The following is a 13,259-nucleotide window of genomic DNA, read 5'->3' as shown; positions in this document are numbered from 1 at the left end:
CAAATCCACAATTTTATCAGGTTTGATCAAACTGATAAAACTACAGTCTTTACCAAATGAAGCTTGAATTACTGATCAAAATAATGAGAACAAATGCCAAAAGCATTTACATCAAATCCCTAACCCAGAAGCACAGATGCAATTCTTGTCCAGCATAAGATGATGAAGAAAACGGCTTCCCAGAATGGGCAGGTCGGAGGCAGGAGTCGGGACCGGGAGCCCCACTGTCTTCTGAGAGCCCATCCTGGAGGGTGGCCCTGCTTCCAGGAAACAAAGCAATTTGGGTTCATGACGAAGAACCTTTTCATCAGGTGAAGAAGAAATAGAAACGAGCCTTTACATTCACAGATCATGTATATCTTGTAACCATTTTTCTGTGTTTTCTAGTCTTCTGTCAGTTATTCGTGATGGAAGAATTTGAGTTCTTTACGAGGAGACTATTTACAAATCACTATTACAGAGAAAAGCACACATAATACAAAGGCTAGAATTGAAAAATTCTGAAGAAATAGCAAAAAATTGGTATTTAACAAAGAGAGTGAAGTCAAAGTCACTCAGTTGTGTCTGACTCTTGCAACCCCATGGACTGTAGCCTGCCAGGCTCCTCTGTCCATGGAATTTTCCAGGCAAGAATTTTGGATTGGGTTGCCATTTCCCTACTCCACTAACAAGGAGAAGTAATACTAAAAAAAAAAAAAAATTGATATAATGTTCTAGAAATACTTAGGCAAACATAGCGATGCTTTATTTATTTATAGGGCTTCCCTGGTAAAGAATTCAGTGTATTTTCCTTGACCATGAATATAATTGGTGATGGAGATAACCAGAGATTTTTTAAAATTATCACTAAATTGGATGATCATGTACAAATAATTAGGAACAGCTGGTTTCTTATTAAAACTCATCTATTAATTTTTTCAAATATCATAATTTCATTTTTGGAAGCTCTGTTCTGAAATGTATCCATTTAACTTGTTATCCAGTTGGTTACCTGCTAATATTTAAATTTATCCAGAATCTTTATAAGCAAATTCATGAAGAAATTTAGAATGTAAAAATCCCTGCATGTACAGTTAGCTTACAATTATAGATATGATTCATGGTTACTTTTTTTTAATGAAAATATACTGGTTATGATTGTTAAATCAAATATATCTATTTAAATAAGTATGTATTCTTGAATAGGAAGACTTAACATCATAAAGACAAAATCAGGCATGTTCAGGGTAGTGTGGCTGTAGACTGGATTCAGCATCATAAACGTCTTTTTTAAAAGTTAGCTTATGAATTTATTATAGTACAGTAAAAGTACCATCAGATTTTTTTTTTCTGGAATGAGATAAGTTGATTATAAAGTCCACTCAGAGGAAAATATAGGTAAGAATTGCTAGAAAAACTCTAAGGGCAACAGGGCCAGTTAGAAGCTCTAGATATAGCAGATAATAAAGCTCATGACAAAGCTTCTCAGAAAAATAATAAACTGGGAAATTCTAGTAAGGTTAGCAGATGAGGTTAAGGATGCCCTTGGGCTTAATTATTACAGATTTATGAAGAATCTACTCCTCAGGTTCAGAGGTTTTCCCCAGCAAAGGACTGCAGCATGAGCTGACAATTAGCCTGTGAATAGTTGGCCTCAGAAAGCTAAGAGGAACTGAAGAGTCTTTTGATGAAAGTTAAAGAGAAGAGTGAACAAGTTGGCATAAAACTCAACATTCAAAAAACTAAAATCATGACATCCAGTCCCATCACTTCATGGCAAATAGAGAGGAAATTATGGAAACAGTGACAGACTTTATTTTCTTGGGCTCTGCAGATGGTGACTGCAGCCATGAAATTAAAAGACGCTTGATCCTTGGAAGAAAAACTATGACCAACCTAGATAGCATATTAAAAAGCAGAGCCATTACTTTGCCAACAAAGGTCTGTCTAGTCAAAGCTATGGTTTTCCAGCAGTCATGTATGGATGTGCGAGTTGGACTATAATGAAAGCTGAGGGCCAAAGGATTGATGCTTTTGAATTGTGGTGTTGGAGAAGACTCTTGAGAGTCCCTTGGACTGCAAGGAGATCCAACCAGTCCATCCTTAAGGAAATCAGTCCTGAATATTCATTGGAAATACTGATGCTGAAGCTGCAATACTTTGGCCACCTGATGAGAAGAACTGACTCATTTGAAAAGACCCTGATGCTGGCAAAGATTGAAGGCAGGAGGAGAAGGGGACAGAGGATGAGATGGTTGAATGGCATCACTGACTTGATGGACATGAGTTTGAGCAAGCTCTGGGAGTTTGTGATGGACAGGGAAGCTTGGCGTGCTGCAGTTCATGGGGTGGCAAAGAGTTGGACATGACTGAGAGACTGACCTGAACAGATAGGTTTATTATAGTCATAAAAATACTGTACACATTTATACATAACACTGAGTGACTGAACTGAACTGAATTGGCCTTAAACATGGTGTGGCTCATTCCAGGTGTAGACCAGTTACAGAGGAGAAACAAGAGAGCTGAATGAATATATAGAGAAAAATTACAAATCTGGTTCATCTCATTTAAACTGTGCTGCATAGATAGGATATGGATGACACACACAGGCAGGGGTGGTTTAGGTGTTGATAAGATTAACAGGTGATAAGTTTTGATGGAATTGAGGAATTTATGAAGTTGAGGAAGTACAGAGAATAATCCTTTTCTGTCCTCAAGGAGTTCAAAAGTTAGTGGGCAGTTAAACAACATACACACAAACACACATGCAAAGACACACAAAATCTAAGTATAAACAATTCAGATGGCATTCTGAGATCCTTTATGTAATTGGAAATTGTGTGTATATATATATATATATATATATATATATGTTTTCTTGATGTTACTGATATAATTAAATGTGCTCTTGTAAACCTGTTAATCTCTATTGTAGGAATATACATGTTCAGTATAAGTGTGGCAGAACAACTTCATGATGGCAGAACAGTGTGAACAGAAAGTGTAAGACTGTCCGTGTGGACATAGCCTAGATGATGACGGCTTGAATTCTTTCCAGGGTTGTTCACCCTTTAAAACTTTGATAACAAAATAGTCTTTTTGGTTCATGATGGCAGATTGATTGCCTTGTATATTTACATTTTACTAGGTTCACTGATGTGATTGTTAAAATTGACTATTTGTTAAAACACAAATTGACTGTTTGTTTCACAATGACAACTTGATGGGCTTTTGAAAGCAGTTATATTTACATTTTACAGGATCTGCTCTTCTGAACATTTGTCAGTATAACAGGATCCACCTTTGACACTTGCTTTTAAGCAAAAGCCAAGAAGAGCAAGTTTGAAAGTGTGTTTGGAGGTTCTGAACAGAGCATGTGTCTACCCGGGAAAGTTCTCCTCCTCCACGAAGCAGTATGTGTATGGAGGATGCACGCGAACAAATGAAGGAAGGACTGCAGGTCTGCCAGCCTGAGCATCTCAGCTGCCACATTCGAGCACCCTTGTTACTGCATGAGGTTTCAGAAAAATGGATGGGGTGGGGAATGGTTTGTTTATTACAGCAGAAATGTGGCTTTATATCCAAATATCAGAGAGGATAAGAAGTTGGTGTGCTGGTTCAGAAAGACTGGTAGATGATAGATACAGGTGGGTAGGTAGATAGGTAGATAGGAGGCTAACTGAACAGTGGCTGGTGCTCAGTATGTAATGTGTACATTAGTTTTGGTTATTATCTTTGACAAAATCCATCTTCTTATTGTCTCATTAATTCAGGTCATTTGATGGTGGCAAGTACCCCATTTTTTTTAACATGAATCAGCCATAGGTATACATATATCCCCTCCCTTTTGAACCTCCATCCCATCTCCCTCCCCATCCCACCCCTCTAGGTTGATACAGAGTCCCTGTTTGAGTTTCCTGAGTCATACAGCAAATTCCCATTGGCTGAAAATACGGAACACTTCACGAATTTGTGTGTCATCCTTGTATAGGGGCCACGCTAATCTTCTCTGTATCATTCCAATTTTAGTATATGTGCCGCTGAAGTGAGCACAAATACCCCATTCTTAACATAAAAGATAAAATCTGAGTTTTAATAATGCACATTTTGTTGAGTCTCCAGAGGTGTTGCTTTATGACAGACATTTGGCTGTAGAAGACCTGAACTGTGGCATGAAACAGTGAAATCCTAATTTTCTTGTTACTTGCGGAAGGCTCAAAGATTGGTGCATTTTTAAAAAAAACTTTAAATCTTGGATAGTCTCTTTGGTATGCCTAGTTTTATAAGAAGAGAGTGATAGAATTCCAAACCATAGTGCTTCCCCGAGTGTACAAAAAAATCAATCTAAATAAATATTTTAAAGACAGCCAATTATTGGACTTGAGCCATAAAACCATTTCAATGGTGGGTTTTCTTTTTTTCTTCTCTTTTACCATCGTGACGGTAACTTGGTATTTTCTTCTCTCTGACTTCTCAATTTGGTTTTACCTCTAAGTAACCCTGATCATGTGTTGCTATAGTCTGGTCAAAAATTTTCCCTCATCTTCCTGCTCTCCCTCCAGGCCATAACCTGGGCCCTAATGTTTTGGAAGAAAAATTGATTTTTCTCTGTCAGAAAGAAATCATTATATATTTAATATTTTATACTTGTTTTCAGTTGAGATGAATCTTCAGGAGTCTACATAGATGGTGGTAGAATGACAGATGAGTCAGCATGATTTGATCTACTTTGATTAGCTTGAAGATTCATCTGTTTACTAATATTTGTCTTTGTAAATATTTGATGGTGATGGTGTTTAGAAGTCACAATGGTGTTTCATAATTTATAGGAGTAATATTTTAAAATCCGACGTCACTTTTCTCCCCATGTAGATGAGTTTTCTGTTGTTCTAGTCTTTAGTATCTTAAGTAATTATAGTATTAGTTGCTCAGTTGCGTCTGACTCTTGGCAACCCCATGAATGGTAGCCCACCAGGTTCCTCTGTCCATGGATTTCTCCAGGCAAGAATACTGGAGTGGATAGCCATTCCCTTCTTCAGGGGATCTTTCCAACCCAGGGACTGAACTGGATCTCCTGCGCTACAGGCAGATTCTTTGCTATCTGAGCCACCAGGGAAGACCTTAGTATCTTAAGGATTCTAACAAAGTTTCCTGATGAAGCAGGTGGCCTCACTGGAAACAAAAATACTGAATGACTTAGTGAGGGTGAGGGTTATATGCAGGACCTTGTCACTCTGATTCCAAACTAAATATCCTTTCTACTGTGTCACACTTTCTTGGGTATCTTCAGTTATTTTTCAGATTTCTCTATACTTTATTATCTTTGTATCTTCTAGGACTTCAGAATATATCTTGAACGTAGTGAATAACTTTTGTAAGAATTACTTTTAGGTTTTAAATTAATTGGAGCTCATGGTAATTATTTACTACTTAACATTTAAAATTTTGGTTATTTTAAAAGATATATTAGAGAATTCCTGGTGGTCTAGTGGTTAGGACTATGTGCTATCGCTGCTGAGGGCCTGGTTCCATCCCAGGTTGGGAAACTTAAGATCCCATGACGTGGCTGAAAAAAAAATGTGTTAATGAAACAGACACACAGTAATGGTGGGCACTGGTCATCTTACAGGATAAATAATTGTTTTATCTTGACTCATTCAGATTCATGTTCAAAAGGACTTTTAGGCTGGGGACCCTCTTGGCTATGTCACATTTCTGGGTTGGATTTTATTTTAACAATACTGGATCTGCTTTGAGAAAAGGGCATAGTGTATTAGAATGACATGGTGACATAAAATAGGCTTCTAATCACCCTCTTCTCTCTCTCTTTTTTTATTTTCAATGCTAGCAATCATCTTTTTGTTTTTTAATGCCTAATGGTTTTTAAAAATGTTATTTCTATTCAGTAGACTGAAAACAATACTGTTAGCAGTAGTAATGTGAAAATGCAGAATTCAAAGCCAGTATTACCAAAATAAATTTGGTAATAAATACTCCTGTTGTGGCCAAGTTGGGGGAAGACACCTGACCACTCTAGGCCTTTTCTCCTCCTCTGAGACAGATGTGTGCCTGCTTCTGGGCTGGGCACCCAGCACTCACTTGCAGCTGTCAGCCCCCAACACAGTCACAGGGACTGGAGACCCTGAGCTGTCTTGAGGGGCCTGCAGGTGTCTGGGTCATGTGTCTTCAGAGTCACTTCTGGCTCAGCTGATGCTCCTGGGCTGGTAGGAATCAGGCTCTACAGGCAATATTAATATATAGAGGGCTTCCCTGATGGCTCATCAGGTAAAGAATCTGCCTGTAATGCAGGAGACACAGGAAATGTGGGTTTGATCCCTGGGTTGGGAAGATCCCCTGGTGGAGGAAATGGCAACCCACTTCAGTATTCTTCCTTGAAGAATCCATGGACAGAGGAGCTGGGTGGGCTACAGTCCATGGGGTCATAAAGAGTTGGACACAACTGAGCACTAGAATATAAAAGACAAACGCACGTCTCAAGTTTGAGCTGATGTCTGGTGAAAGGGTGTAAGGTATTGTTTCGTGTCCTGAATTTCAGTAGAATCTCTCAGAAATTTTGAATATGTCTCCTTGATGAAAAATAAAGCAAAAATAATATAAATGACAGTATCCGTAATCACTTAACCAGAACATTGCTCAGAAAGCATTCCATTCATTAAAATTGTAACAAAGGTATTTTGATGGAAAGCATAATGTTTGAATAAACCTTGACAAGAGATATGTACTTGTGATTGGAAAACACATTCAACTGTGAATCATTTTAATGGATTTGTTTCTTGTTGGCAATAAAAGTGTTTCCAGGAAAACTTGTGAATTAAATGTTTGATGTCCTACTTTATTATTATGATGAATTTTAATTGAAGAATAATTGACTTACAATGTTGTGTTGATTGCTGTATAGCAAAGTGATCTAGTCATACATGTATGTATGCTCTCTTTCACGTTCTTTTCCATTATGGTTTATCCCAGGATATTGAATAGAATTGCCTGTGCTATACAGTAGGAACTTTTATCTGTTTATCTGTTCTGTATATAATATTTTGCTTCTGCTAATCCCAAGCTCCCACTCCATCCCCCACCACCCCACCCCTTGGCAACTGCAAGTCTGTTCTCTGTGTCTGAGTCTGTTTCTGTTTCGTGATAGTTTATCTCGTACTTCAGAGTATTCACATTCATATTGAATTACAATGTTAAAGAAATAAAAACTTCAGTGCAATTTTTAGAAATTTCACATTTTATTTTTACCAAAATCCAGATAGCTATATAAGAATATCCAGAAACAGATGTCAAACACATTTATATACTGAAGAAATATGAATGATGATATGTAGCATCTTTTCCTTCCTCAGCTGCAGTATGGAAGGAGAATTAGGAGTAAGACTGAAAGACATTCTTTGTGTGGAAGGAGCCAGGTTCTCTCCTAGGCCCCATCTATTTCCCCACTATTTCCCCAGGGAAAATACTCAAACTGTTTCCTGCATGATACGTTTCAGATGAGACTGAGAATACAATGTGTACAAGATCCCACATGTATACACACATCACACATGTATACACATATCACACAGGCCACAACTTACATCACGTGCATAAGCAACATGCTCATATGTGTACATATATGCATGCACACACATGTCTGCAAATGTGTATATAGACATATACATGTGCATACATACATACCCTTCTGCATGCACTGGTACATGTGTTTAATAAAATATGGGAACAGAATTGTCATTCTTTAATTAGAAATGTTGGTATGGCGGTGGATTTGGAAACTCAAGAAAGAATAGTAATGATTTTTGAACATTAAAGAGATTATTCAGAGAAAGAAATGTGACAAATTCTCTCAGGACAAAGTTAGTGTCCCGGATTAACTCAGTGTGGACTGGCCATGTGGCTTTCAGGCAGCATAGGAGTTCCTGGAACACACGGAGGACTGTGCGGTTTACTGGGTCATGGACTGGAGCTGGGAACAGTGCATACAGAGGGCCATTGTCTCTGTATGGCATCAGCTCTATTGCAGACCGTAGGTATTGCAGACCGTAGGTTGGCTGTCCTGCCTGCCAGCCCCAATGGCCAGAGCACTGGGCTGTCATAAATAATGAGAAGTGGCCTTGGTGCCATAGGTGAGGTGTCTATGGCTCTAGGTTCTGTGTGGAGAATAGTGGCTGGACCTTTAGGGGTGAGAGGTCAGGAGCTATTGAGTTTTAGACCCTGGCTGTCTGGGTAATTGTGTATAATGGCTGAAATAATCACCTGCTCCATTAACCAGCACACTTCTGTCATATTAATCCATCATCAAAAAAGCACAGAACAAAGATTTTAAAATACACTATAAATGAAGCCTCAGCATTGACGCTGGCAGGAGATTTGAGAAGTTTTACCTTTTGTAGTTGTTACAGGATATTCAGAAACGTGTGTGCCAATCCAATTAGCTGACTTGCCCTATACATTTAGACGTGGCACAATCATTTAACTTTGATATTTTAAGTGTTTTTATCCAAAACAATCTGTACTTCTCATTTGTCAGAGTGCATTTCCTGAAGCTTTCCAAGTTGCTGAAAGGTGACTTTTTGGTAACTTGTTTGACTGTTCAAACACAATTTATTTCTGCCACCTGTTATTTTTCTCCCTGGATTTTTGAGAAGTTGTTTCTGGACCATTTGATCACCCTATAAAAGCCTCCCCTTCTGTGTGTAGTTGACTCTGGGTTTGACAGTTCAGCAAATGCACAATGAGAGTTCACTCAGTGCTAAGTTCTGTGCAATTTATTTTTTCAAGGAAAATGCTTAAGCTGAATGTGTGTAACTCTCCATCTGTTTATTGAAGAATATGCTCTTTTGTTAGCACGACTATGGTGATAATTTTCATTTTAAAGGACAGACTTCAGGAAAACAAGAATGTTTATAGTACTCTTTTTGGGGTATTTTAGGGTGACTTAATTAAATAAAAATTATTTTTGAAATGTCTTTTGTGACAAGCTGAAAAAAAAACAACTGAAGTTATTCTTTTAAAGAGAAGATGTTATCCCGACGCTTTTGCTCATGTTTAAATTGTACAAAGATCATAGCATCTTCCTGAGTCACTAGAATTCACACCACACCCCAGCTCAAGAGCTTTGCAGCCTGTTGTGTTCATCTGGAATATCCCAGGCCTCCTATATCTCTCAGTCCTAAAACCTTGGTTCTAGAGGTTTCTTGTTTAGAATCAGCCCCTTCTGTTAGTTCTCCTAATCGTCATGACCAGTCTCCAGCTGTTAGAGGTTGTTAAAGGATCCCTCGAGCTTCTAGGCTGGTCTGTGGGCAGTCTGCTCCTGACCTCCCTGTGTCTCACCCTAGTCCTGGGGGTCCCGGAGTGTAAGAAGTTTCTCCCCAACAGTAAAGCAAACAAATTAACAAAGAGTATGAGACGAAATACTTTATAACTTGTAAATAATGGTTTATAAAGAAGTCTTGTTACTAGTGAGATACTCAGTGAGAAACCTAGCACAGTGACAGCTATTAGCGAGAAACTAATTTTGAGCAAACTCTGGGAGACAGTGGAGGACAGAGGAGCCTGGCAGGCTGCAGTCCTGGGGTTGTAAAGAGTCAGACATGACTGAGCGACTGAACGACAACCACAGTTGTGGATCAGATGCGTGATCAGCATTGCTTGGGGCTGGCTCAGTTACATGTGCAAGTGCTTCGTACTCTCTGGGCAAGAACAGGAAAAAGCTTTTCACGAGACTTGGAAACAGTGCTCTTCTAATTACACCTGGAATCCACAAACTGATAATGATCTCATCACTTATGAGCATTGAACAATTAAAAAAAAAATCTACTGGGCAGAAACGGTTAAATAGGTTTGCAGGTAGGAGATACACTGAACCTCATCAATGGTGTTTAAAGAGGAAATTTCTTTCACACTCAGATTTGTGAGTCTGTTCCTGGTGTAGCTCTGTTTCCTGGGCTCAGCTTCTTCTCTGAATTACAGCTTCTTCCTCCTTCTGGCTCAGCTTTTGCATCATTGTCTCAGGAACTCCTGCTTCTGATGTATCCATCTGCAAATTCACCTTCTTGGGTCGTTGACTCTGTCCTTGTTAACTGAGCATTAACTGGACTTTGCCATCTCTCTTCAGTCTCTGGACTTACTTGGAGTCAGTCCCGTTCTGCTTGCAATGTCTTGATAAAAAGATTCACTTTCGCAACGTTCACAAAAACCATAGAGATTTAGAGAGGAGATAACATTGCCATCCTCTAGTTGAAGAAAAAAAGGCAGAGAAAGTGCTCACAGGTGATATGATTTGTCTCCTTCCACTTTTGGGTTCAGATGAGTTACATCGTTGTCTGTAAATCTATAACAGTTTCCTTTCCTACAGATTTTCAGCAGCAGCCACGGGAGAACTGAAATATAAAATCCGTCTTGTGGTTCTGTGAATATGTTTTCTTCCCTGTCTGCTTGAGTCCTATGGTATTATTTGCCAGATTTGCAATATAACTCACAGTTCAATATATTCACTATGATAGAAAGTATTTTAAAAAATAATTATCATCAAACTTTCATTTTCTTAGAAAAGTTGCTACCTTCTATGAGGTCAGTGCACGTGACTTCATTAGTCAGAATTTCTCCATGACCATTCGAAGTTTTAGAGGCTAAGGTAGTGATTCTTAATTTTTGGTCCAGGATCCCTTTGGGGATCTGATGAGAGCCTTGGAGCTCTCCTACACAGACGATTAAATATATTGATATGAAATCAAAGTTTCCCTCTATTTTTAGGGAATCTGTTAACACCTCAAAGCTCCTTAGGCCCATCCTGCAGTTTAAAACGTCCTGATTGGGGACTTCCCTGGTGGTCCAGTGGTTAGGAATTCATCTTCCAATGAGGGGGACATGGGTTAGATCCCTGGTTGGGGAACTAGATCCCACATGCCATGAGGCAGCTAAGCCTGCGTGCAATGACAAAGCTCTCACATGCTGCAACTGAGACCTGACGCAGCCCAAAATAAATAATTAAAAAGTACCGATCTAGACATGTAGTATCTATGCTAATTTATAGTTTAATAACATTTTATGTGTTTTCCAGGTGCCTCTACAAGGATGAAATTTGTACACGAGAAAAGCAAACATTTAAAGGACTAATGTTCTTGAAACAGTTGTAAGTAATAAAAACTTCCCTATTGTATCACTGATATTATAATTCAAATAGAAGCTTTGAAATGCCACTTTTGGTAAGAGTCGAACCATTATTTTAAGCTTTGTCCTGCGGCTTGAATGACTGAGTATTCTGTTATCTGTTGGATAAAACCAGAGCTTGCGGTTAGGTCAGCATGAGGGCAGGAAGATAGACGACTCAGCTGCAGCCCCCGCCCCAGAATGATTGATCGTGCATGAATCACAGATCTCCGAAATGAAGACAATTTTCCTGGGGACTGAGATGGTGCCTGGAGGAATGAGTTTATTGCTTGACCCCAAATTGGCATTTTACTGATGCTAACTGATGATTGTGATTATTATTAATTTATGAAACAAGCTCATAGACTTTTAGCTGATACGGGAACTTCCAGAACGCAAGATCTAAGCTCTCATTTTACAGTTAAAAATAGAACTTTCCTATTATTCAGCAATCTCACTTTTGGGTGTTTATCCAAAGGAATTGAAATCAAAATCTTGAAGAGGATCCGCACCCTCAGGTCCATTGCAGCTTTATTCACTAGAGCCAAGACACGGAAGCGGTCTGTCCACTGACAGACATATGGATGAAGAAAATGTGGTATGTACGTACAGTAAAGTATTATTCATGCTTAAAAAGAAGGAAACGCTGCCAGTTTTGGCAACATGGATGGATTTGGAGGATATTATACTAAATGAAATAAGCCAGATACAGAAGGACAAATACCTTGTGTTATCACTTATATGAGGACCTAGAAACACAAAATAGAGTAGTGATTGTCAGGAGCTGGGGGAGAAGAAATATAAAGGTATTACTAATCAAAAGGTGCAACATTTCAGTTATTTGAAATGAATAAAACCAAGATATCTACTACACAAAATAGTGTCAAATCACAGTCTGCTTCAAGAATACAGGATTTTTTGTTATATCATTTTCTACATGTTGGTTATGTAAAGAGAAATTGTGTAATTAAGCACAACAAAGGCTTAGGCTAAAACACGAATGTTATTTTCAGCATTGATAAGGCGTAGTCAGCATAATTTGCTCTTGTAGCGATTGTGTCAGGGCCGTAAGCAGTGTGTTGTTGTTATTGTTTAGTTGCTGCCTTGCGTTTAGTCGTTAGTTGTGACCCCTGGACTGTAGCCTTCCAGGCTCCTCTGTCCATGGGATTTCCCAGGCAAGAATACTGGAGCGGGTCACCATTTCCTTCTCCAGGGGTAGATGTTGTAGGGAGGAGTAATTATCTTTTATAAGAGCTATAACCATTGAATTTTTATGGAGGAAAGCAGAGTGATCACATATTAGAAGAGTGTATATTAAAATGAAGAAACTTGTGAGAATGTGATGCATTTTTTCCAAATGTAAAGACCGTCGTCTTCGATATAGTTTTCTGTTTTATATATGGCTGAACACCCTGATAAGGTGGATAGCACCTCTGAAGCACATCTTTCACTCCACAAATGACATAGAGAGCCCCATCTTTCAGAACAAGAATAGCTGGTGTGTTCTTTGGAAGCACAGTTTAACATTTTTTGTCTTATCAGTCTATCAACCTGCTTTCCATTCTTTTTCAGCTAAAATTTCTGTCTGACACATTTTCACTGATCATATTTTCCTTTGCCAATGAATTTTCCTTTGTCTTTGTTTCCTTCCTGGGCCCCGTTGTCTCTTTTGTGGGAACAATACCTTCAAGCCGTGTTCCTCATGTGACGATTAAACTAGAAGGGATGTTATTCATTTTAATCTGTCATTATTTTTTAACCTGCATTTCCTCGTCAACGCACAACTTTATATTTCTTACCGTTCCTGTTGTTTTGATGTGTACTTATTTCTAAATGGGATATTTCCCTCTGGAGCATCTTTATTAGGTCATAGCAGGCTTTCATACTTGCATTAAACTGTTATGAGTAGCTCTGTGTCTTAAACATGAATGTCTTATCCATCATTGAGTGCAATTGTGGAAAGAGGCAGTGCAGGGTTGCTGAGAAGCTCCAGTGGAAGAAATCAGACTGAACTCCCTTTGATCTGGCTGAAAGTGGGGGGTACTTCTTAGCTATTTAATCTTGAGCATCTCATTTAAGAACTCTAAGCCTTTGTTTCCTTTTATTGT

General features: G+C 38.7%; 1 long non-coding RNA gene and 1 other non-coding gene across 2 annotated transcripts; one reads left to right on the top strand and one right to left on the bottom strand.

Moving 5' to 3' along the window:
* Window positions 1–3,928: 3,928 nt before the first annotated feature.
* LOC129627461 (U6 spliceosomal RNA) lies at window positions 3,929–4,035 on the bottom strand. Its single transcript, XR_008702610.1, has one exon. It is a non-coding gene; the product is annotated as a U6 spliceosomal RNA (small nuclear RNA).
* A 5,280-nt stretch (window positions 4,036–9,315) lies between these two features.
* On the top strand, window positions 9,316–11,752 carry LOC129627209 (uncharacterized). Its single transcript, XR_008702481.1, has 3 exons — window positions 9,316–9,849; window positions 11,063–11,134; window positions 11,630–11,752. It is a non-coding gene; the product is annotated as an uncharacterized LOC129627209 (long non-coding RNA).
* The last annotated feature ends 1,507 nt before the right edge of the window (window positions 11,753–13,259 follow it).

Source organism: Bubalus kerabau, chromosome 14 (genome assembly GCF_029407905.1).
Source record: "Bubalus kerabau isolate K-KA32 ecotype Philippines breed swamp buffalo chromosome 14, PCC_UOA_SB_1v2, whole genome shotgun sequence".
Taxonomy (NCBI): domain Eukaryota; kingdom Metazoa; phylum Chordata; class Mammalia; order Artiodactyla; family Bovidae; genus Bubalus; species Bubalus kerabau.
The sequence above is the reverse complement of the archived record's forward strand: the minus strand, read 5'-3'. Positions and strand labels throughout refer to the sequence as shown.